This window comes from Amblyomma americanum, chromosome 5 (genome assembly GCF_052857255.1).
Source record: "Amblyomma americanum isolate KBUSLIRL-KWMA chromosome 5, ASM5285725v1, whole genome shotgun sequence".
In the NCBI taxonomy this organism is placed as follows: domain Eukaryota; kingdom Metazoa; phylum Arthropoda; class Arachnida; order Ixodida; family Ixodidae; genus Amblyomma; species Amblyomma americanum.
The window spans coordinates 142340617-142363892 of NC_135501.1; the positions used below are offsets into that span (position 1 = coordinate 142340617).

Sequence of the window (23276 nt, forward strand, 5' to 3'; positions counted from 1 at the left end):
TGAAAGAAAGGAAAAATAGGTGCCGTAGTGGAGGGCTCCGGAATAATTTCGACCACCTGGGGATCTTTAACGTGCACTGACATCGCACAGCACACGGGCGCCTTAGCGTTTTTCCTCCATAAAAACGCAGCCGCCGCGGTCGGGTTCGAACCCGGGAACTCCGGATCAGTAGTCGAGCGCCCTAACCACTGAGCCACCGCGGCGGGGATTAAGACATTTGCAGATGCGGTATTTACGCCACAAACATGAACATCGAGACAGAGTGCTGGCAAGTACGGTTGCAGACTATTGTAAACAACGCAGCGAGCGAAAAATAAACGACAAAAACTCTGAGAGATAGACATAAAACCTTTACTAAAACCAGAGGCGGACAGGTCGGATAATAGAAACAAGTTCCTAGCGTGCAACACGACGCTGAACTAAAAGAGTCGGGAAGGAAAGGGGGGAGCACAATGCTGATTCAAGGCTGTGTTAACATAATGCCATATGTTGCGAGAGGTGGATCGGGTGATCATTGTTCAAGCACAACGAGTCTTGTAATCGTCTCTCGGTAGGAGTGAAGTACTTTATGTTTCTGTCGTGCAGATAAACATTAACACACACTTTTTAGCATACGCGCGTATACTTGCATGTCCCTCCTTGTGTTAACGGTGTAGCCTAGGTAGGTACATAACACATGGACGGTTCAGAAACAGAATCCTAGACACTGGTACGCAGGAATGTTTAACTTCACGGGTAATATCAAGTACCGGTGGAGGGATGGTAACATAATATACGCAATGATACGCCGGTAGGATTCACCTAGTGCCACGAATGTTCGCTGAACCTCGGACGCTGTGATAGATCTTCACATGAGGTGCCTACTTCGACAGCAGAGCGCGTTCACTGCTCGCTGCCTGATTGCTGATCACCAACCAGCTTGTTTGAGTCGAAAGACGCGTGGGAGCGGCTCTTCCTAATGACAGGGGTCAGTTGGACGTAGGCATTCTATGGGGGCTAAACAGGTAACTGGACACATCGGAGCACCCCTTCCTTAACAAAAGCAAGCTTCCTCATTATACGAAGGGCGCTTGCCCAATGACATACACCACCGGGACCAAGGTACATCAACTAACAATTCCGTTTGTTAAAGATGGAGGTATTCTGAAGTACACCTTCACCCCGGTGGACATTCGTTTCGGGAAGAAATGCCAGGCTATTATGTGCGGAAGAGAGGAGACTTAAAAAACTGACGGTATTTTCTGCTCCGTCTGGTGGCTCGAGATGTGGAAACTGCACGGCTGACATCCACCAGGCGGGCAAAAATGCTAACTGCCCTCGAGCTCTTCTCTCACATTTTGTGCCGAATTCAGATTAGAAGAGCTTTCAGAGGACAGAAGCATAAAGTATTTCGTGCTGAATACATGAAACACATGCATAAAGTACATACAGACACATGCGTGCACAAGGGAAAGGCCTACGCGTAAGTTTCCTGTGAGATTTCTTATACCCGGGTTCACTAAGATAACATATGTGGGTTATTTGTGCGCAAGCGCCTCAGTGTCCACACAAAGATCCCCGTAAAAGAGCGGCGTTGAAGTCGAACGTGAAATGAATCCTGATTGTTCGCATCTTGGCCCTACGGGGCCTAAACACCAATTGCGGTTGTGAATGAGCATCTTTCAGTAGCCACAGAAGTCCTCATTCACCTTGGCTTCGTATATCCAGTACGTGGTTTGCAGTACTGCCTCTAATCTATCCATCCTCTTGGCTCTGGTCTTCGAAGAACATGGTTGGGCAGGCTGAGCATGCCAAAACTTCCGCGGCTGGTGCAATGAGATGCTTAGTCAGCTTGAGTGTGGGACCGCTGCGCTATACTGTAACTGGTTGCGGACCTTACCGAAACGCATGAGAATACTGGATACAAGTATAGTTATGAAATCACACATGTTGCACACCTGCTGACGTCCATTCTCTGCAGCCGGTTCCGACGGAAACACGCTGTCCGCATTACGGGCGCAAACCGCAGCGTCTTTATTCTTGTGTCCCCAATTATCTGGCATTTGTGGTGATTTCCATCAATCACGCGGAATTGGGGTTTCTAAAAGATGAGACCAATCTGTTTTAACTATATATAGCCGATATTTCCAAAATTATACAGTGACTGCCCACAAAGGTACAAGAAAGCATGACTGCTTCATTTTCCTCACTGGTCGACAAGTGTGCACTTCCGCATATTCCCTGGGGCCCCTTCAGAGATGCTGGAAGACCACAAATCTAGCTGCTGCCATCGCTGTGAACTATTTTAAATGCAATCCTGGGATTACTTGAACAACTTTCCTTTTTTGTCAATGGAGGGTCCTGGTCACATTTGCTGACCATTGAAGACCGCCCTTCACCTAGCTTCACCTGGTACCATATTAAAGACAGCTTGATGTGCGACTGCTGTTGCTGTCTCCAGGCCTGATTGTATGGATTTTTATGAGTCCCTAATATCAGAATTTTGAGATTTTGAAAAAAACAATACAATGCTACTCATGGTGGAGATGGCTGACTGTTGCTTAAAAATCCAAAAGGGCACACGTCGTACGTCGCATTTGTTAAACGTGCACCACGATGAGCACAGGCAGTGAGAATGAGACAATGCAGTCTACAGCGCTGTTATAGGGAAAAGGGAAGTAAATAAAGGCCCCGAAAAACGGCTTTCACTAACACATTACAGAATATATCAGTGGCCAGACAGAGTTCGCGAAACCGTACAATACACCACGAACTCCCAAAAGGCAGCCTATCATGGTCTGAACAAAGGGCGCATCATTTTGAACAAGCCACGAAAACAGAAAGTGAAAGCTACACCTGTGCACAAATTTCAAAAAGAATATACACTACGGCTTTAAATCACCCGGAGTGCATTTTTCATTGGATATTTAATATGAAAATCTTAGGGCCTCATTGGGACCTGGTTCTGCCAACCACCAACTCCAAACAAAACACAGCGGACGCAAAAAGCAACAGGCTCCCAAAGGTTGCGAAAAACGCAACAAGTTCGTGAAATTGAATCGCTTTCGACGCTTCGTTATCGGCGCCCGCATTATCCATTGGCGCATATCCAGTGTCGCACTTTTGCCGTCCTTCCGGGGTGGGACCTATTGCAGTTTCTATTAAACGGCGCAAGATATTGCTGTGCACTTGTACCTGGGCGTAGTCTTTCCGCGCAGATATGGTTATAAACGCAGGTGTCATCTGCTGACGTGATTGGATAAACTGCCGTCTGTAGTATGCCACTGAGCATTCGTGTAACCCTATAACAAAACACGCAAAACCCGGCCGGCGCGCGCAGTGAAAGCAGCCCTCCACTGTCTCGGATACCAGCCTGGTTTTATGCTTCCTCATTTGGAAGGCGCGCATGACCTTCTCCTCCAGAGTATAATGAAAACTGACGCGGTTTTGACGAGGCAATTTTTCCAGACGGCTGACTAAGACAACACAAAGCGCCAGGTTTTGACTGTCAAGCGCGGTCTCAAGCTCATCCAACGTGTCCATGAAGTCGGATGGTCTTATGATGTTCAGATTCGAAATCAGCTCACCCCTATAATAGACTGAAATGGGCATTATTGATACCAGCCACACGAGCTGGAACACTGGGAGAAAAGACCATCTTCTTCTTCTTCTTCTTCACCCCAGGAATATGGCACAAGAACATCTTCGTGGAGGACTTCGTTCTCGTCGTGCAATTGAGAACGGCACGGAAGTCGATAAAAACGATGCAATAAGGAACATCGACGAGTCAACGTCCATCGAAGTGCGGCCGTATTCAAATACCTTGTCTATGGTGAGAACAAGCCACGATGCAAGCATGGTAACGGTGATGAGGAGAAGACCCCACCATGATTGCGTCAAAATACCAAAGTATGTTGTTTGAGGTGTGTACAATTTCTTCCAAGTGTAAAACGTCTCCTGCCTGTATTCCAAAATCGGTGGGAGGTACAGCTCACCGAATACATGAAAAGTCGCTCTAATGGGCACCATGAGTACTTCAGCTTCGCCCCGATATATGCCGCCCAGAATAGAACGAGCAAGATTCGGATACAACTTAAAGTTCACAGTTCCGTTCTGAGAGCGAAGCTCCGTGCATATGTTCGGCTGCTCTGTGTCGCACGAAGACCTTGCACGGCCGTCCTGTCGTTTGTCCATGTGGGATGCAAACGTAATCTGGCAGTCTCCGGGCGGAAATGTAATACGTGTCCTCACTGAGGTGCTCTGGAGAAAACACATTCGAGAGAATACTGACAAATTTGTCGCGGGCGCACGGATTCTATCCAGCTTCTTGGTGCCCAGGAGCTGTGGACTGCCGCCGCAAAGCTTGAAGCTGGTGTTAAGTGCGGCCACTTCATGAGGCTCCAGTAATGCGGAGCTCTCGTGAAAGACGATCCATTCGGTGAAGTATGCCACGATGGGATTTGCCAGATAATTCCGGACGCACGACCCCTTCATTCGGGTATCGCCAACGACTATTACCAGAGTTCGAACGTTGACCTGTCTGTTCAACACGAGCGCACCTGCAAATCTCTTGTGAAAGCGGGACCATCGGGTTGTGTACCCTGAAATGCACGAGTCAAGGGATCGTAAGCGTTCTCTCTGCAATTTCCGCAGCAGAGAAATGCCATGGCGTCTTTTGGGTCCACCCGCGCCTCTACAAAAGCCGAGGCTCGCATAATAAGCTCTCGTGAATAGCGCGATAGAAAAGCTTCTTCACCTTTCAAACTTCTGTTAAAGTATGCCTGGCTGACCACTACCACAATAGACAGAAAGAATGTCCCCGTGGCATATGACTTAAATTGGCTTAATTTGGTTCTGGTGCCATGTGGACGTTTGTCTACGCTGGCCAAAGAGAACGAAACTAGAGACATAATTGGTTGCTATGTTAAGTCCGATAAAATATTGGATATTTTAAAGCATTAGTAATTTTACCGTGAATAGCTAGATGATGGGTGTATTGCTTTCACAGAGAAATAAGAAATACGGTCGTCTGCCTTTGGAGCTCCGCTGCTGAATCGTAAGATATGCGTCTTAGGACTTACCCTGCTTAAATTGAGCACTTTAAAGTTCCGACAGGAAAAGCGCACAAAAAATCGAGTAGAGCTTCGTAACAATTTCTTTTCCCATAAGATGACCAACAGCTTTTGCTGTGCTAGCATGAAAAAAAAAAGAACGAATAGCGATATTTCAGTTCGATAATTGTACCATTCTTACAAGAATTAGAAACTTAGCTGTAAACTCATTACTCCGAAGAAATATTTAGTGGTGTCCTTGATGTGAACATCGGACTGCATTGTGCTCGACAGTTTCAATGCGGAGACTAGGCTTGAAATTGTTAAACAAGTGAAAAGAAAACAATTTCTAAAATTAAGAAGCCGTTGTCTGAAAAATGTGTGCCAAACATTCTTCTGAACACTAATGTTCGTTCACTGTTTCGTGAAGACCTCTTCGATTGGCATTTTGTCAATGTGTACTGCTGTTCTTTGAGCTGGTAAGCGTCACATGCGGTCCTCTTCATGCTCGATACAAGCTTGTTTCCTCCTTAGCACCATTATTGTCTGGAAAAAAAAAAACGCAACTTGTCACTCAGAAGGTCTCCTGTTTTGGTATTTTATTTCGGTGTTCAGCCTTTCATTTATTATATTCCTGGACGCACATGGCAAAGTTTAGATAATAATGACGAATTGCTAAGCACTGTGGCTGCAATAACTGTCAAAAAAGTGCCACTCGAATAGCGCATTTCCAGGCAGGTTGGTTTACCGGCGTAAAGAAGACTTCAATGGCATTATCCACATAATCTGTCGCTTTTATCATGAGTCGTTGCACAGTGCACAGATATTACTCCAACTACATTATGCTAAAAAGTATCTTGTCGACGCCAGTGTTTTTCTGCATGCCTTAACGCCAGCGTTCTGCTACGTGACTTATTTAAAGATAATGAATGGCTTGGCTTTGCTGCTGTTAACAAATAAAAATTGTGGGTTGCGCAGAAGCCAAATAATTGAATATCTGGTATGATCGCTATTGAACACGACTTTTTGAATATTTCATTTAAATGAAAAAGAGCCGGTTGATGTCCTTCAACTAACCGAAAAGTATCTCCGACAGGAGCAGCGTAATAATTTTTTGAGTTCCAATGATCGTTCTATAAGTTCAGCAGAGGTGCGTCGCAGCACTTGCATGCTCTTTGCGCCCATGCATAATGCAGTCCCTCAAGTCTAACCGTCTAAAATGAGAGTTGCTCTCTGACGATGGACTCCAAAACTAGCAGTAAAGCGAAGTGAATATTTGAAAAAGTATTCTTATCAGTTCCCTATATCGCCGATAAGTGTACTTGTAGTGTTGAGGGTTCAATGAGCTTAAGCTCCGATGTGCGTAATAGAGAAGGGTCTGCTTCGGTGGAAAATTATATAAAGAATTTCGTTTGAATATCAAAGTTGGCGATGTTTCGTACACAGAAAAAGCGGGGACGCTTCATAACACCTTCGTCAATACACATGAGTCTCGAATACGATAGCAGTACAATCGGTTTGAATAATTGCATGGGAGATGACTTCGTAGTTATCAAGCCATCTCGCCGCATATAAAGACAAGGAACCGATGGGATACACAATAATGTTCTCTTGCCCTAAATTATCTAGCCTCATCGGCGTACCTTTTGAAAAAATAAATTACGATGGTGTGACGCACTCATCGCATTCTCGTTCTTCCACATTACATTTGATTCCACCAATAGTCCTATATATGTTGCAAAAACATGGAGGCGCATGTTGGTCTAAAACTCGAGAAACTATTCGCTGACTGTCGTTATTATTAAAGAGTAAATCTCTGAATATTTACTCACGCATTAATTGCGCAATTTTGTTTGTGTAATAGATGCGTGTTTGTTGTGTATTTATTACCCTCTTGAGCATCCGCCTTGCCATTGGCAGGGGCGGGGTTCGATTCCTAGTGCCGCATGGTACCCACCGGTGATACAAAGGGTACAAGCTTTCCCCTGGCCTGGTTCTCAGTTTATCGGGGGTGAAATGCTTGAAAAATTGGTCTTTGACACTACCTTCATTATTCGAAGATACCTTGTACCTTGGCGCTCTTGGGCCACAGATGGCCTTGCGCCATACAACATCCATAATCATCATAATGAACAATATATGTTACAAATTTTCACACACATCCTTTTCGCTGACTTGAAATGCAGTCTCTTGTTCAGAAAAATGAATTTTGTGGCAAAAAAAGAGTTCTGTTCAAAAAAAAACCCCTCACTGGTGTTCAACTTTTGGTTTGCATCTAATTTAGAAATTTTCATTTTACACAACTGTATCTCATTAGCCATTTGAAGAAATATTTGTAAAATGACGTGTGCTGCAAATTTTCTCAATTAAACTACTTTTTTTTATTCTGCAAGCCAAATGCAATTTTCAGGAAACATTTTGATTGTCTATTAAAAAGGTGTGCCCGTATAAATCCCTCAATCGCTCAAAGTACACTCGCAATGAGGGAATGCTTTATGTTCGCGGTAAACTTCCGCATGTCTGTTCTACTCAACGTAGCTTATGTGGAACAGTAGCGTTGATATTGTTATTCTTGGCTTTTAATAGTTGACTATTATAGTGGACCATTATAGTTGACCATTATACCTACGTTACCTACGTTGGCCATTATAGTGTTGCGACTGAAAGCGAGACAGCGATGAAATGAAGACCAATGCATTTCTAATGCATGTACTCCCTATTGCTGGTCAGGCTGGCATGCAGGCACATGTTTAGAAAGCTCCAAAGACTGAGAAAAAACTACCTTTCCCAAGAGCTGGCTAGTCAGAAGTATGTAATTTTAGGATACCTACATCGGATTTGACATAATATTAAGAAGGTAGGCTTATATCCCGTGAAGGTGACCATGTCTGCATCCTGTAATCTTTCTAAATTCTGTAACTTCGCGGGGAAGCAGGCTTCAAAACCTGTAATCTGCGGCATGGAGAATTCGAAAATGGATGTTTCATTCGCAGCTGGTGTAATTTATAAGATACCGCTGAGCTTTTGTTCACATTGTATTGTGCAAAGTGTTAGATGCCTAAACATGCGCATGCGAGGGCATGCACCATATTTGAGTAGGCCAGGAGGGCCATGCATGACAGTTCCCCGTCGCAGTTGCAAGGACTGCTATTCTAACTTCATTCAGACAGAGAATATATGATGAAGAAAGGGGGAGCTGGAAAGAGATCGTAGAGGCTGTTGCAATCTTGTAATCCTTCGATGTGTCAGGGTGTCTTCGGTGCCCATTTTTCAAGCAGAATTATTGTTTTTTTATGCGTGACTCAAGACTGCTTTTGTAGCGATAGCTTCATTACGGTAGCAATTCGAGCTTTCAGCGTGGCGGTGCCGTGGCGGTGGATGCGCCGCCACACTGTGGCTGCGCTGCCATACTGTGGCTGCGCCGCCACGCTGTCACGTGGTTGGTGATGCGGTGCGGGGCAGCTGCCGGCAGCGCGGCGCCGTAGCTGATCACGTAGTTCGTCACTCGGTTGGTCACGTGACCAACCACGTGGTGCGGAGCAGCTGCTGCTGCCGGCGGCGTGGCGCGCCGGCGAAACCGAGCTGCCACAGCTGTGCGCATACGCTGTGTCAAGTGGGACGAAGCTGAAAAAGGAACGGCCAGCGAGACGGAGCGGCGAAAGACTGACTTTGCAATTCAACTGAGCAAGTTCCACTCGGCCAGCTGTAGTTATCGCGTCACTCCAGGTTTATCCAGAGCTAAACCACCGCCAATTTTTTTCCTTTTTGCGCATGCTGATTGTGTCATCTTCGGCCAGGTTACTTGTCATGCCTTACACGTGCTGAATGTTGCCATCTTTCCATAGAATTGTTTTATCATCTTCAATTGTCATTTTACAATTGCTTGCCGGACTGCAAGCGCGATGGATCCATATAAAACATGGTGTTCCTTCAGTAAATGTTCAGTTGTTAGTACCACCTTGTGCGGTCGCCTGGCTCTATCCCGTATATTTCTGCACGTTTTTTTTATAGTATTCACCGTTTCTGCTATTCCTGCAGTCCAACTGAAATGAAATAATTGGGATGAATGGGGTAGCGTCCGCGTCCCCAGCGTGAGGGCCCCAAAAAAGGGGTATATAAGTGAGCAATTGAGTACGAATTACATACAGCCCTTATAGGATTAAGAGAACTCTGATATTGTTGTTTGTGAGTGTGCATTGTGCCTTGGGTGTCTGTCCTTGTTAATCATTGTCATCTTCAAGAGCGAGGCGAAAAGAACAAAACAAATTACTGCATAGCTGCTTCAAAAAATGAATGCTCTGTAGATATCTTAGGCAGTTGTGATTATTTTTATGTAATTTCTAAGTATTTATTTCGCAAAGCTTGGAGTATTTGTACCGCAACTCTCCGCATTCTTTTCTAGGCATACTGAACCACTTTTTACAGGAAACTCAGTTTTAGTCAGGGAAAACCTCCGGCAGTCATTTACCAGCACTTTTTTCGTTAATGGTCATAATTGTTTTACAGTGTTCCTCTCTAATCCTAATTGCAAATCAAAAGTATAGTGCCGTTTTCTTGCGTCTACTTGTATATTTGTATTGCGCGTTTTTCATTCCTGTAATTTTTGTTGATGTTTTATTATTTACCTGTCTTTCGAAGCAGGCGTATCTTTTTTTTGTTGCCTTTTAATTCTTTCCTTGCTTCAACTAAAATGTTTCTTTGGCACCGTTTCTCTAATAAGTGACTAGTGTATGTGTCCTCCTTATCCTGCCGAAGCACGAAAAAAAGGAGTGCTGTTCCCTAAACAGAAACAGTACAAAATACCATGAAACAGAAGCCGAGGGAAGGAAGCGGTGCGCAAGTATAAAACCTGGAATTTTTTCAGAACAGACTGTGAAGATAATCGTGTTCAATAATTCGGGGCCGGCAGCGACGTCTCGGTGCCTTGCCTTACTTGTGTTATGAACCGAACCTAATACTATAGGTGCGGCCTCTATGGAAAAAGATACAATCTAGAACGCTCTTGGGCGAGAAAATCGCGATATTTGAAGGTTCCAGAGCTTGCTCCTGTCGCTTTGTTAAAGCGCCTAAAACAGAGCAGCTTTGGCAATTTTAAAAAATAAATGAGATTTATATATATATATACATATATGGGGCTCGTTTGACAAACTTATGAAGGAAGCCAACAGTCATCAAAACCAAGGTGCACAGGGGAGTGTTTAGTATTATTAGTTTTTTATTTGATGTGCTGAACTATGGGAGAATAAAATTTCAATTAATCTGTTGCTTAAGGCAAGTGAATTACAAAGCTGCAGAAAAAACAACCATGCCGCCGGTGGGATACGAACCCAAGAGCTACTAATTTCTTGACCGGTACTCTACCAACAGGGATACGGCGACGGCTGTCAAATCGCTGCTCTCGTGGGTATTTGTGTTTTTTTGCGTGTAAGCGAGCCCTGAGAGTGTTCACCAGCGCCACCCTCGACCATAGCGGCGGACGTAGCACGTCCTGTAATACCGCGAGTGTGACGTGGAACGCCATTAAACTGCGAGGGCGGAACCAGTGCGAGAGCCCTCTTATGCTACCTGTGGCATGAAGACCGCCAGAGCCAAGGCCCTTTTTAAGCTATTAACAAACAAGGGAAGGGAAATGAGGGGATCGATTGACAAACCTATAAAGGAAGCCAATAGTCACCAAAAGCAAGGTGCATATGGGAGTGTTTATTATTATTGTTACTTTTTTGATTTCTGGTGCTCTACGATGGGACAATAACACTTGAATTAATCTGTTGCTTAAAGGAAAATAATTATAAAGCAGCATCCCAAGAAGTGTTCCCACCATTTAGCGCCTTACTTTGTAAATCACATTTGGGTGCGTAGAATTTGTGCCTTCGCAATTTCTCGCCGTTCTTATATTAGAATGAACGAAAACGTGTAGATGCCCATAAAAGAATAGAAAACGCCCACTGGCAGATGAAAGACAAGTAAATGTCCTTAAAACGAAGGCCTCACGAAAAAAAAAAGAACTGGGGCTGTAAATTCAATACTTGGTCACTACTGAGCAGTAGAAAAAGGCCAGGACACGATGAAAAGCAGATAATATATATGGCTAAATTGAATAATTTATTTCGGGACTTCCCCTGCAGGTAGCACTATTCATACCACGTCGCGTCAAACGGTGCTTCGTCAAGTCGGAACTCGGCTTGAGCAGTTCGACAGCTGGAAAACCTAATAAAAGGTCTCACGAAAGAATAAATCTGAAATTGAACCAATACCATTGAGAAATACTGCTTCATTGTGCAATAATCTGTGAATGAATCTCCGCTCCCTGGCAAGACCTGCAGGAAGTTACGCTTAGAAGAGAGCGTAAAGGGAAGAATCAACTTTAGGACAAGCATCCTGAGGGCGAAGATGAGGGACACAGCCATGTTTTTGTTAACTGAAAAGTAGTGTCTACTTATCCATACTTTTATAAATGCCTCTCTAGAAGGGATTCTAAACCTCGGAATTGCTACTGGCAGACTGCAGCTCGGCAAGTAAGGTAGTGCTTGTTCTATCATCTCTGAGCCTCCCCATCATCGTTTTATCGCCCTGCTTTAAACTTTATGATGAAAACAAGACTATGCAGTATTAATTGTTGGTAAAAGTCAGTGTCGCATGGTCCTGAGTGATAATAATAAAACGAAGATATGATCACCTGTCTAAAACAGTGCAGTAGGAAGCGAAGACTCCAAGGACGCGTATCTGGCCGCTGTCTTTCTCGATATGGGCTTTCCGACACATGCCACGATGAAATCCCTGAACATATATGTTTTTGGTTGCTGAAAAACGCTGTGTGGACTTCCTTTATAGAAGCAGACATTGACATCGCCTTGTTAGTGTTCTAGAGCGGCATTGTTCGGCCGAATAGCAACCTTAGGTTTAGTCTTGTACCTTGGGCTGTATTTTCTCTTAAGATGGAATCTCTACGACGAGCTGTAGCAAGCTGTTATAAATTGTATTGGGCGTTGGATGCTTTTCTCTGGTGAAAATTATAACTTCTCAGGCAAGCAAACTTATGGGAGATGTTTTCTGTTTCGGTTTCCGCTGCAGGAGGTTTGGGTATTCCAGCCTTACAGCTTTTAAGGTGCTAACTAGAACTATGAAAGCTCCACTTAATATCCACGACTCGTCTCGGGTTTTGTTAGGTGCAGTGCTCTTGCAGCAGAAGTGGTTACTTGCAGAAGTACTTGCTGTTGGGCTAGTTGGTTCATCATAAATTTTAATGGCGCAAGAGAACAAACACAGGAAGACACAGAGTATTTAGGCGCTCTTTCTCTCTCTGTCTTCCTGTGTTCGTTCTCTTGCGCCATTCATCTTTGTGGTTACTTGCAAGGACATATTTGATGGGTGTCGAAGGCGAAACCGTAAATGCTGATTATCGTGACGACTGGCCACCATCAATTGACGTAGCGGAATTGCCTCAGTTCACCGCTCGCTATTTCTTCGGTCCTTTTTGTGGCATCACATGCGCGCTGGAAAATATTTTTTTGAGGGCGAGGTACAAGTAGTCTTGGAGGAAAAACTTAAGCTTTCTTTTAAAAGTGAAGCGCTTCGACACGGAGTCCTTACGAACGAGCCGTCTCACTGGCAAAGATGCTCCTCATTTACATCGTGCCCATACCTTGAGACAAATTTCAATATTCACTCCATAAAATATAAGAATCGTGCTCACAGACAGCAACCTTGCATTCAAGAATGCTGGACGTTGGCTGAAGCTAGCATAGCAGGCTGGGTTATAATCGCCGCCTAAACTTAAAAACCTTCAGCGCACGTTCATTGGCTTCGGACGAGTGCGATGCCTATAACCTTACCGGTCACACGGTAGAGCTCAGTATCACCGCCGTTTTATTTATGTTGCTTCAAGCTGCCTCTCTTTAGAAGTGCACTCGTATAACAACGGCATATCCACGGATCTAGAGTGTGGTGTATAAGGTTCTCGAGAGGCGGGCAGGATTACCGACAAACCTTTAGCAGCAGAGATCAGCAGGGAGAATTTCTTCCTGCAAAAAATGAAAATAAGTCTATATGTAGCCAGCGTCTATGTGTAGAATGCCAGCGGGTCAGGGCCTTCCCTCATACGTTTCACCAGAGTTTTGTGTCTTGGAAGAAAACTGTTGTATAAGGAATTGTTGATTATTTCCACGCTAATAATAAATATGGCCTTTTAGAATTTTTATCGACTGCAGACAAATGAACGAAAAGAAATAAAATAAGATTGCCTTATCTGTATTCTTCAAGCAACCCTAGTTTTTTCCAATTATTCTGAGTAAAATTTAAAGGTTCCATTAACGGTTTCATTTTTCAAACATAAAGAGCCGCGCAATTTTCTCGATAACAGAAGTTTTTATTCCGCCTAGTACTATGATAACGTTTCGCACCTGTGCCTGAGTATTAAACATATTTTGTTTCTATTCATAGGCTCTGGTTCCTTTGGCAGGTATGACCTGCCTGCTAGGAATTCCTCCATGACCCAGGGGCTAAATACGGAGTGCAAGGAATATTTTAACATACTTCCCGGCAAAGGAAGTCTGCTCTAGACACCAGGCAGCCAGAAATATACTTCAGAGAGATTCATCCTAGCGCCACAAAAACGAGCTGTATTTATGCGACAGTCAAATACTGCAATTGCCTGCCGATTGCACCGAAGCATCATTCTCTCTTTTTTTCGTCACTATTTCTCTTGTTCCGGTTTTGTTCAAAAATGAACTACCTGATAAATTTTGATAGAAAAGGGAATAAGAAGGCATCTGCTTGTCTGCTTGTTTAACTAAAAGAGTGCGCTTTTCAAAGTGTGCCAGGGACAGCAAATTAAGGCCGCCTACTCTAATGGTACATGTTTTGGTCTACGTTATCTGGCTCTGGAAATATTTCAGGAAATGATTGAGCAATGTATAGAGTCTGGAAATGTTTGTTAATGACGAAGACGCGTTGCGGATGAAGCATATGCTGCTGCTTCCAGTGCTCGTTTGCTTCGTTTCTCGAGCCTGTATATTAAAATAATCTGGAGTCACATTTTCCGTCTGTCTCATGTGTGTTGTTTTTCTGTTTTATGGATAAAAGCATTGGAATTTCCCCTCCACCGCTGCGCCTCAGTGTCATCAAGGTCTATGCAACACTCACAGCATACTTAATATCACCGTTCATGAACGTTTTTTTCTCACGCATGTTTAGGAAACAATAGCGGACTACATTATACGCTCTCGCACACACAGCTTTGGTCAACACACAGCGCGAGCGGATCGGTGTCGTATATATTACATTCCCGGTTGTGAGGGAGCAGTACATGGTCATGCAATCTCCGTAATTTGCCACGCACTGTGACAAGGTTGATTCTAAATGGCAATGAAGCGAAACATCGGTGGCGCCACACCAGTTTTTCACCACTCTTTTTTATTGGCTGCTCAGAAAGAACTCAGTGAATGAGCGGATGATGCTAAAGATATAAAACGTTATAGATTTTGATGAAGATAAGATTTTCTTGTCCTGGAGGGGCTTTCAATCCAGGAATCATGCAGCAGTTATTATCAGCCTGGCCTTGTCGGCCACCTTGCACAGGTCACCCAGGTCCAAACTGGACAGAATGACTTCACACTTGGCGGGGCTGGGGATAAGGAAAATTGACCAGCTCAGTTCGTATGCCCTGGGGATTCGGTACTTACAACTATATTCATTACATTCTGGCGATTTGTTAAAGAGTGTGGGGCGTAGCTTGTGTAAAAGGATGGGATGAGTCTATCTAGTATATCGCACAAACGACTAACGTGCGGCGTGAGTCGTTTGTGCTGTGGTGGATTTCTGTGCCAGCGCAGCCAACATGTCGAAGAGGAGTTCCGTAGAGGGTCGCTAAGGGCTTCGGTGAGGGTTTGTGGCCGATGTGGTTTCCTTCTGTCCAGTTGGCCCTGTGCCGGCGGGAGCATCCGAACACTGTTTATCAGCAAGTGGCTCATGACCACGTGTCCTGACCAGTAGGTCTACAATGAAGAGGTGGTCAAGGGTATGGCGATCCTGGCCGCGTACAAGGTAGAAGGGCCCTCGCAACATTTTAGACGTGCTGGCTGCTAGTGTTTGCTGAAGTACGCGGTTTTAGTACGAGAGCCGGAGACAATGACTAGCGCTATTTGCTTCCTTTGTTTCAAAGTGTTGGTGGCTGGTATGGCGACCATCGCGACCGTACCTATTCTTTTGTCGATTGCGCTGACGGTGGTGGCTTTGTCATAGGGATACTGAGCTGCGTCCGTAAAGTAGACTCTGCTACTTTGCTGTAGATGCGACCCAGTGCTACGACTCGCACACTTCTGTGTTTAGCGTAGGAAACGGAGTGCATATTTCTGGGACAGATGCGATTCGTAGCCTCTCCTTGATGACTTATGTGGCTTAAGGGCTTTGGAGTGGCCTCTGGATAGAGGACAGTCGAGGTGTTTCAGGAGCCGATCTACCTTACCGTAACCTTCCTTAGAGTTTCTGTTCTAAAATATTCCAGGTATGACCGTAAATCTCGTACTATCGATGATAGTCAACACCTGCGGCTGCCGCTGGAACGTTTGCTCAAATGAGCTAAAATAGGAAAAGATGAAGTTGCCTTGTATTTTACGTCTCTGGTGCTTCAGCCATAGAGCATTTTCAGTACATTTATACACCATTCTTACGTTTCTCTTTCCTCTATCCTGCGCATACGTTAACGAATAGCATTTCTAGTAGCTTAGTTTGCGCGCTCCTGTTACCAATATTAAGAGGACGCATCGCCAAACCTTTTACCGCTCTTACGAAAGAACTAAATTGCGCTCGATCAATAAATGCGCGAACAGAATATGTTTCAAGAGCCATGATCGTAATGGTGGCGATTCTGAATTCGACAGGATGCTGAATTCTGAGTCTGTAGTGGAGTGTTGAGTGGAACCATGACGAATGTAGACGGATCTAACTGCACAAATTTTCAGCTCGGTCTTTTTTCAGAACACCTAGGCATATCGCTGGACCCTATGCCTTCTCCTTCGAAGGGTAAAGCTTGTTTTCTTTATATTATCCTCATCAACGTGATTGCGCCCACTGCGGTGCAAAGGCCTCTGCCAATTCTCTCCAATTAAATCTTCCCTTTGCCTGCAGCGGCCACCATATCACCGCAAACCACTTAATCTCATCCGCCCATCTAACTTTCTGCCGCCCCTTGCTACGCCTGCCTTCTCTTGGAATTCACTTCATTTCCTTTAAGGACTAGATATTACCTTACCTTCGCATTACATGCCCTGCACAAGCCCATTTCTTCCTCTTGATTTCGACGAGGATGTCGCTTTTGTTGTTTTACCCGCTCTTACTAATTCGGGTCTTTTAATGTTACACCTATAATTTTCCTTTCGATAGCTTCCTGCGTTGTCCATAACTTAAGTTGAACCCTTAAATTACGTTAGCCTCCATGTTTCTGGCCCATAGGTGAGTACCTGTAAGATACCGCTGTTTTATACTTTTTTCTTGGCGGATATTCGTAAATTGTCATTCATGATCTGAGAGAACCAAAAATATGAGCTCCGCCCAATTCTTATTATTTTCCTCGCAAGATCCGTTTCAGCGGCCACACCAGCACTAAGTAATAACTGTAATGTTAGTTTGCTTGTTATTTAAAAATTTTTCTAACCTCTGAAGAGAGTCTTAATGTTTCTTTGCTTTTGTTCCTTGTTGCTGATAAAATTCTGAATTATGGTTCCGTACTAATCATTCTTCCATTCTGTTCTTCCCTCTTTGGCACTAATTTCTGACCGGCTTTGGTAACTAGCGACATTAAATGACAGCCGAAACCTCAGTCATCGCTGGAAGCCGGTGAATATGGAAAGAAAGCCCAGAAGGAAATAACAGAAAAAAAGAGGCCGAGAATATACTGCCCCTAAAAGCAGACCTAGAATCTAGTATACCTGTAATTTGGATGATATAGGGAGAAATTCTACGGACCAGCACGGGCGTTATAGTAATAATTGAGAGAGAGAAAAATAACCGCTCGGACAGAAATACTGGCTTATCGACATTGTTTGAGCGAGAATGTTAATAAAACGGGCAACTAATATTGGGACTGATTCATGATTATCGGTCAACATGAATTCCGGCACAATAATGCCGGCAATATCCTTGCTCACACAGGTTGGTCACAAAGAAAAATACTTCAATTCCTTAGAATGGAACCTGAACAGATGAGCTCGTCCCGCATTCTGTCTTTTGTGGGTTCCTTTCGCGCATCACTACCCTGCCCCAAAAATAGCACCAAGTGGCCTAACAACATATTCTGAAGAACTTTAATAAGCATTGCTTTCACGAATACATCGGAAGAACCAGCGATTGCGAAATACTCGCTGAAAGATCCTTTATTGAATTAAATATTTTCGGTTGAATGAGTTTATTGCACTCCCACTTTCAGTTCATCGAATATTTTCAGACGCCAAAATAATGGCTTCCCGTTGAAAACGGCTGTTTCTATTACACTTCTTCCAGTATAGACTTAATACTAATATGAAACTGTTCAGAGTGATTCCGAATGGCAGGCTTAGGAACTCTTGTTTTCAGGGGCGCGAGGACGGCAGCCACTAGCCGACGGACCTCGGAGTACACATTAAAAGAGCGACACCCGTTGCGAGATCAAGCTAAGTTGAACACTTACCTTGTTTCCTTTTACATCACTTGGAGCATGTGCAAAACGCTACATTAAGAAAGGAGCAAAGCAACACGCGCGCACTTGCCATATGATTGCCACACCGCCGCAAACGCGCGGCATACCGATTAACGTCTCCAGGGTCACGCCGTAAACAGGGCGGCTTACAACGTGATTAACCGCGCGTGCCGTGGAAAGTGGTTCGAACGTACAGAGCGGAAGTACTTCGTCCCCAGGTTGAATGAGGAAACTTCCACAAACATTTTTGTAGTGCGGAAAGGAACTCAATGCCCTCTCTTTCAAACATTTATAAACGCATATTTTATGCGATATCACTTTACCATAAGCTTATAACTTGAGAATGAATTTTAATCTTTTTTAAAAACCATAACATTTCTAAATCCGTGGCTAAAAAGGTGCGGAAAAGGCAGTTATTTAGCGCTATTTCACGCCATTCGTTCCTCGTTTCGCATGTTTTACAACGGCTACAACTTTTACCTGGCCTAGTGCTCGGCTACTATATGTAGAACGCGAAAGTGTATATTTGACTCGTCTTGCGGATACCAAGAACACTATAACTATTGCACATAATGAAAAAACGATTGTAACAAATGGAAGAAAACACGCCTATTTTGCTCGGGCTGAATAATGTACGCGTTCGAAAAATATTTACTGATGAAGCCCGAGTCCCTTTCAACTCTCAAGAGTATATGAAATCGTTTGAGCACGTTATCCTTGAAAAAAATCTAGCTAAAAAAGAGTTACAATATATAGAAGAAATTCTTCGCAGATCTGGAAATATTTCAGGAACTAGAACTGAGGAAACGCTGCGAAACAAGAACAAATAGAGCAACATAAAAGGTCTGCTGTAGACATATTTAGAGCTTTCACAGAAGCTGCTATTGCGCTAGCGGTATAATTTACATTGGTTCCAATAATCCCGGACCGGCTGACGCCAAATAAAAATAGAGTCGAAATCCGGTCGCGGAAAAAAGCTGTACGTTTGCTTTGAGAGGCACCGTAGTACACAGCCATGGCCAGAATTTTTGGAAAAGATTCTGAGTATTGGAATTTTGTAAGGTACTTTTATGGCAATAGTGAAGGTAGTGAGCCATAAAGTCGATGCATAGCAAAATCAACCTTTTGAAGTTTTTCCATCGCTCGCAAAGAATTCCAGTGGGCAACGTTCTTGGCAATAGCAAATGCGTTTATAGCAAAAAAATATTCAATAATTAGGGGAGACATGCGGGTATATTGACTGTTACTCTTAAATATTACAACATATAGAAGAACTGCGGTCACAAATTATTTGGCAGGTAAAAAATTCTTTTCCCCATGATTTCTAGGTATGTCAAAATTTATTTTGACCCCCTTTTGCTCTTTTTTCGGTGTATAATTGAAATGAAATAAAGATTATACTGGCAACAGTTTTTTGCCATGTTTGGCTATGAGCTGAGAAATGGCTTTGCGCATCTTGCCGTGCCTTTCATACTCCAAGCTTTAGATACTGTCCGCTCATATACGAAATAATTAAGCCTCCTTTAGTTCTAATTGTAATTCCTTTGGAGGCAGACAGTCTTGTGTCCTGAAAGGCAGCTCTTGATGGAAGACGCTGAGAAGGTTCCAATATCTATACGCTATGCCAACCAAAGCATGTTCATATAATGAGAAAGAAATAGCTTTTCATATCCACGGGGTCGCAGATAAGCAGCACAAGGTTAGCGCTGTCAGTTTCAGAGGTATTCACCAAACTATGTTCCTCTCTGTCAACTGCGGACTTCTCGGAAGCTTTTCGGTGCATCTTTCATCCCTTGCCCCTTGATCTAATATAAGCTCCGTTTCTTCCGGAAAAAGCGCAAGGCCTAATCAGCGACAGTTTTTTTTAGTCATTTCCGCTTTTTGCTTTTAAGAGAAAATAAAACACCCTATTTTCAGAAATGTTGTGCGTCATCTCTATTTTGTTTTTCATTCACTCCTGTGCACGTGGATTGCGCCAAAGAAAATAAGTGCAGGGGCGTCTATGCGCATTACCTTCCGGTTACGCAACCCGCTAGGCTCACACGATGAAGTGGTTTTTTATTATTTCATGCCGCCCCGATGAACGTTCGCTCCTCGGGTTGCAGAAGCGGGCCGGCTCCCGATTTAATACATTTTTATTTATTTCTACTTGATGAGTCGACGCGCACAGCTTCTTAAAGAAAACGCGATCTCGGACGAGAAAGCATTATAGCTCAGGATTGAGGAAAGTACAGAGTGTTGCACACTTGGTTGGCAACTGGGAGCCCGTGACCTCCGCGCTTCGAGAAGCGTTGCCGGCGACAGCCGTGGAAAACCGGCAATAAGGGCGCTTAATAAGGACGGCTGCCTGCTCTTTCTGCGCATGCGCCTACTGCCGCCCTTTCTCACCTGCGTTCGGCGGCAGTCGCTCTCGGAACGCGGCGGTCACGCGCCAGCAGTTGGCTTGCCTGTTTGAAACAGCCTGTGCGTGATAGGCACAGCGGTTTTGTCCTCGCCTAAGGTGCAGGGTGCGGGACTTCCTCGCGCCTATACGGATGATCGGCGTGCTTTTTAGGCACACTACCGGAACGCAGAAACTGCTGAGGGGTTCGAAGTTGTGGATGGCGCCTAGTCTTGGTACGGCGAATTTCCAATTTCTTAAAAGAACATGTTTAAACAGTCAGGATTTGCAATGTTTATGTTGATTGAGGAAATAATTTTCGCAAAAATTCAGTACAGCGGACGTTGATCGCGGCAAAAGCAAAGGAAAGGTGTAGAGGTTCTCGAACACTTTGGCACTACCACGCTTTAGTTGTAATGACAGGAATGACGTAAAAACTGCTTGCGAAACTGAAGTCGTGGCATCAGCACTGACCCTAAAGGGCATGTACGTATTTGTGGTGGCCACAAATAGTTTTGCGGCTGTGAGGACCTGACCGAAAAGTAATTAGAGGAACAGCATCTCTCATCAAACTTGGGGTAATGCCTCATGGGGTAGGGGAGCGTGCTTAGTGAGCCACTAAAACTAAGAAGTAAATAGCCTATTTGAAGAGTCAAGTTTTTCGGCTGTTATTACAAAACGAAGGTGTGCACAGTCATTTCTTCAGCGAAAATATATTTTATGTTAGAATTGTTCTACGTTGTACCACCAACTTGCAGTTCCTGGCCACTGCCCTTCTACATGGAAACAATTTAAGGAGGGTGTTCTAGTGAGCGGGTCCGGCAACCATACACTAACTGTATTGAATTATGAGCAAGTTATTTTGGAATAACATTGCTATGAGCCCACGAGTGTTATTTATATTGCACTCAGAGCTAACTGTTTCGCCCAGAAGGGGCTGCATGTACTCACACCGGAAGGTCTCCAGTACAGTTTCTGGTTTTTACAACACGCGTAAATCGCGTATTTCTTTTTTCTAACACAAGAAGACGGTTCTCATTCTTCAGCTTTTAAACGGCGTATAATGAAGCAATGTTTCAAAGACAAAAGTTCTTATTGGAAATTCAGGTATCTTCTTAAATAAGCGCGAAAAAAAATATATTCCCACATTTACAACGGCCAAGCATTTCTTTTTGTGATGTTCCACCTTAGAAACATTGGCGTCTACTATACCAGGTGTTTTTTTAACTATTTGTAGGTAGTTCTTTTAAACATTGCGAGAAATGCGTCGGTGTGGTCTGTGCAGGTGGCTTGTGCAGCGAGGCGGACATAACGCACGTGATAGAGCTCAGTGATTACACCATTAATTAAGTAAAATTAACTAATGAGCCTCTAGCTGCTCAATTTAAGGGGCCAGCATTATATTAATAAATTGAAGGCCGTAAGCATTAAAGCTGATTTCAGTTTCTAAATTTTTTTTATCGGCTATGCTGTTCGAAATATTTATCGTAAAAGAATACGCATTTTTAGCTGGTAAAGTTGTCTTCCCGCAGTGCACATTTGTAAAATAGCGTCGCCCGCATTTCTAATAAACAAAATACGGAAGCCATTCGTCTATTTTATGCCGCAGAAGCAGCTAACTTGATTTTGGCGACAATACTACGCCCAGCGACGCCATATTAAAAACGTGCATTGCGGGAAGCCAACTTCAAGAGCTAAAAGATGGGTATTTTTGGTCGTTAAATATTTCGAAAAGCATGGCCGACAAATCAAATTTATAAACTTTACTCAGCTTGTATGTTGACGGCCTTCAATTTCTTAATATAATGCTGGCCGCTAAAATGAACAGGAAAATAAGGCCGCCACCGTCTAGAAGACGTCGAAATAATGAGCGTTAGCTTTACTGGCCAAGCGTGAAACTAAAGTCGTTTTGCATCTAGCAGGGCCAGTGAAGGAAACCCTGAGCGGTTCGGAAAAATAACATTACTTTTCCACAAAGAGGAGCGATCGACGCACAGCGCCATCTGTAAGAAGAATTACGATGCACATCTACCCATTGTTGAGTTACACCCCCTCCCCACAACCAGGTGTTTTTTTTTGGGTGGGGGGGGGGGGGGGGGGCTAAACAGAATTTCCTTTGTTTGGGGATTCAAGGTGGGCCTAGAATTCGGCTTGAGGTGCGATATGGTAATGATTCAATTAGTAATTGCATGTAAACAATGTTTACCTGTTATTTATTTGTGGTTTTATTTCTATACCATAACCCATATATAGGGTTTTATTTGCCTACCAAGTTCGGTACACAACTGTCCCCGGATAAGAGGGCTCTCACTCAGTTTCCGCCCTCGCCATTAGATGACGTTCCACGTCACCCCCGCGGTAATACAGGACGTGCTACATCCGCCGTTATAGACGAGGGTGGCGCTGCTGAACGCTTCCAAAGTTCTCTTACACCCAATAAACTTAAATTCCCACGAGAGCAGCAGATTGGACAGCCCTCGCCGTAGCTCAGTTGGTAGAGCACCGGACGCGATATTCGGAGGTCGTGGGTTCGCGTCGCACCGGCGGCATGGTTGTTTTTTTCTGGAGCTTTGTAATTTTCTTTATGGAATATATTAATCCAAGTATTATTATCCCACTGCAGATTTAAAAAAATTAAGCATTCCCCTATGCACCTTGCTTACGGTGAGTGTTGGCTCCCTTCGTATACATATATATATTATATATATATATATATATATATATATATATATATATATAGTGGAAGCAGTCGAGGTTGCTCAACAGACCAGTGAAAATTTGCACAGTGAAAAGGTCACAACTGGTTTGATTATCTAGGTTTATTCACCAAAAGTTTTAGACGGTGGACCGTCCTTCATCAGGGTTAAGTCGTTAACCCTGATCAGGGTGAATAAACCTAGATAATCGAACCAGTTGTGACCTTTTCACTGCATATATATATATATATATACTGGAAGGAATGAATGCGGATATAGCGGTCCCGTAACGGGACAGTTTTCCTGCCTGTTTTTGGATACTTTATTGGGGGAGAGGGGGTGAGGGGGAAAGAGGTGTAGGGCACAACCAATTTTACGGCCGACATCTTGCTTTCGAGAGACCGTAACTATGCCGCCATTTCGTCTCCTCACGTCATACTCACATGGTCCACCTCAATCCGCCATATTGGACCGTGACGTCATCATTGGCACACAGCAGG

The 23276-nt window shown here is 44.0% G+C and overlaps 1 protein-coding gene across 2 annotated transcripts in view; it reads left to right on the forward strand.

The window, feature by feature from the left end:
- LOC144132794 (uncharacterized) overlaps nt 1-23276 on the forward strand; it is a 185764-nt gene that overhangs the window by 142074 nt on the left and 20414 nt on the right. Inside the window, exon 1 of one of the 2 annotated variants that reach the window (XM_077665450.1) lies at nt 20075-20316. The exons of the other annotated variant lie outside the window; for it this stretch is intronic. The gene's annotated coding sequence lies outside the window, so the exon portion shown is untranslated. Of the gene's footprint in view, nt 1-20074; nt 20317-23276 lie in introns of those variants that run through there. 2 annotated transcript variants of the gene reach the window in all.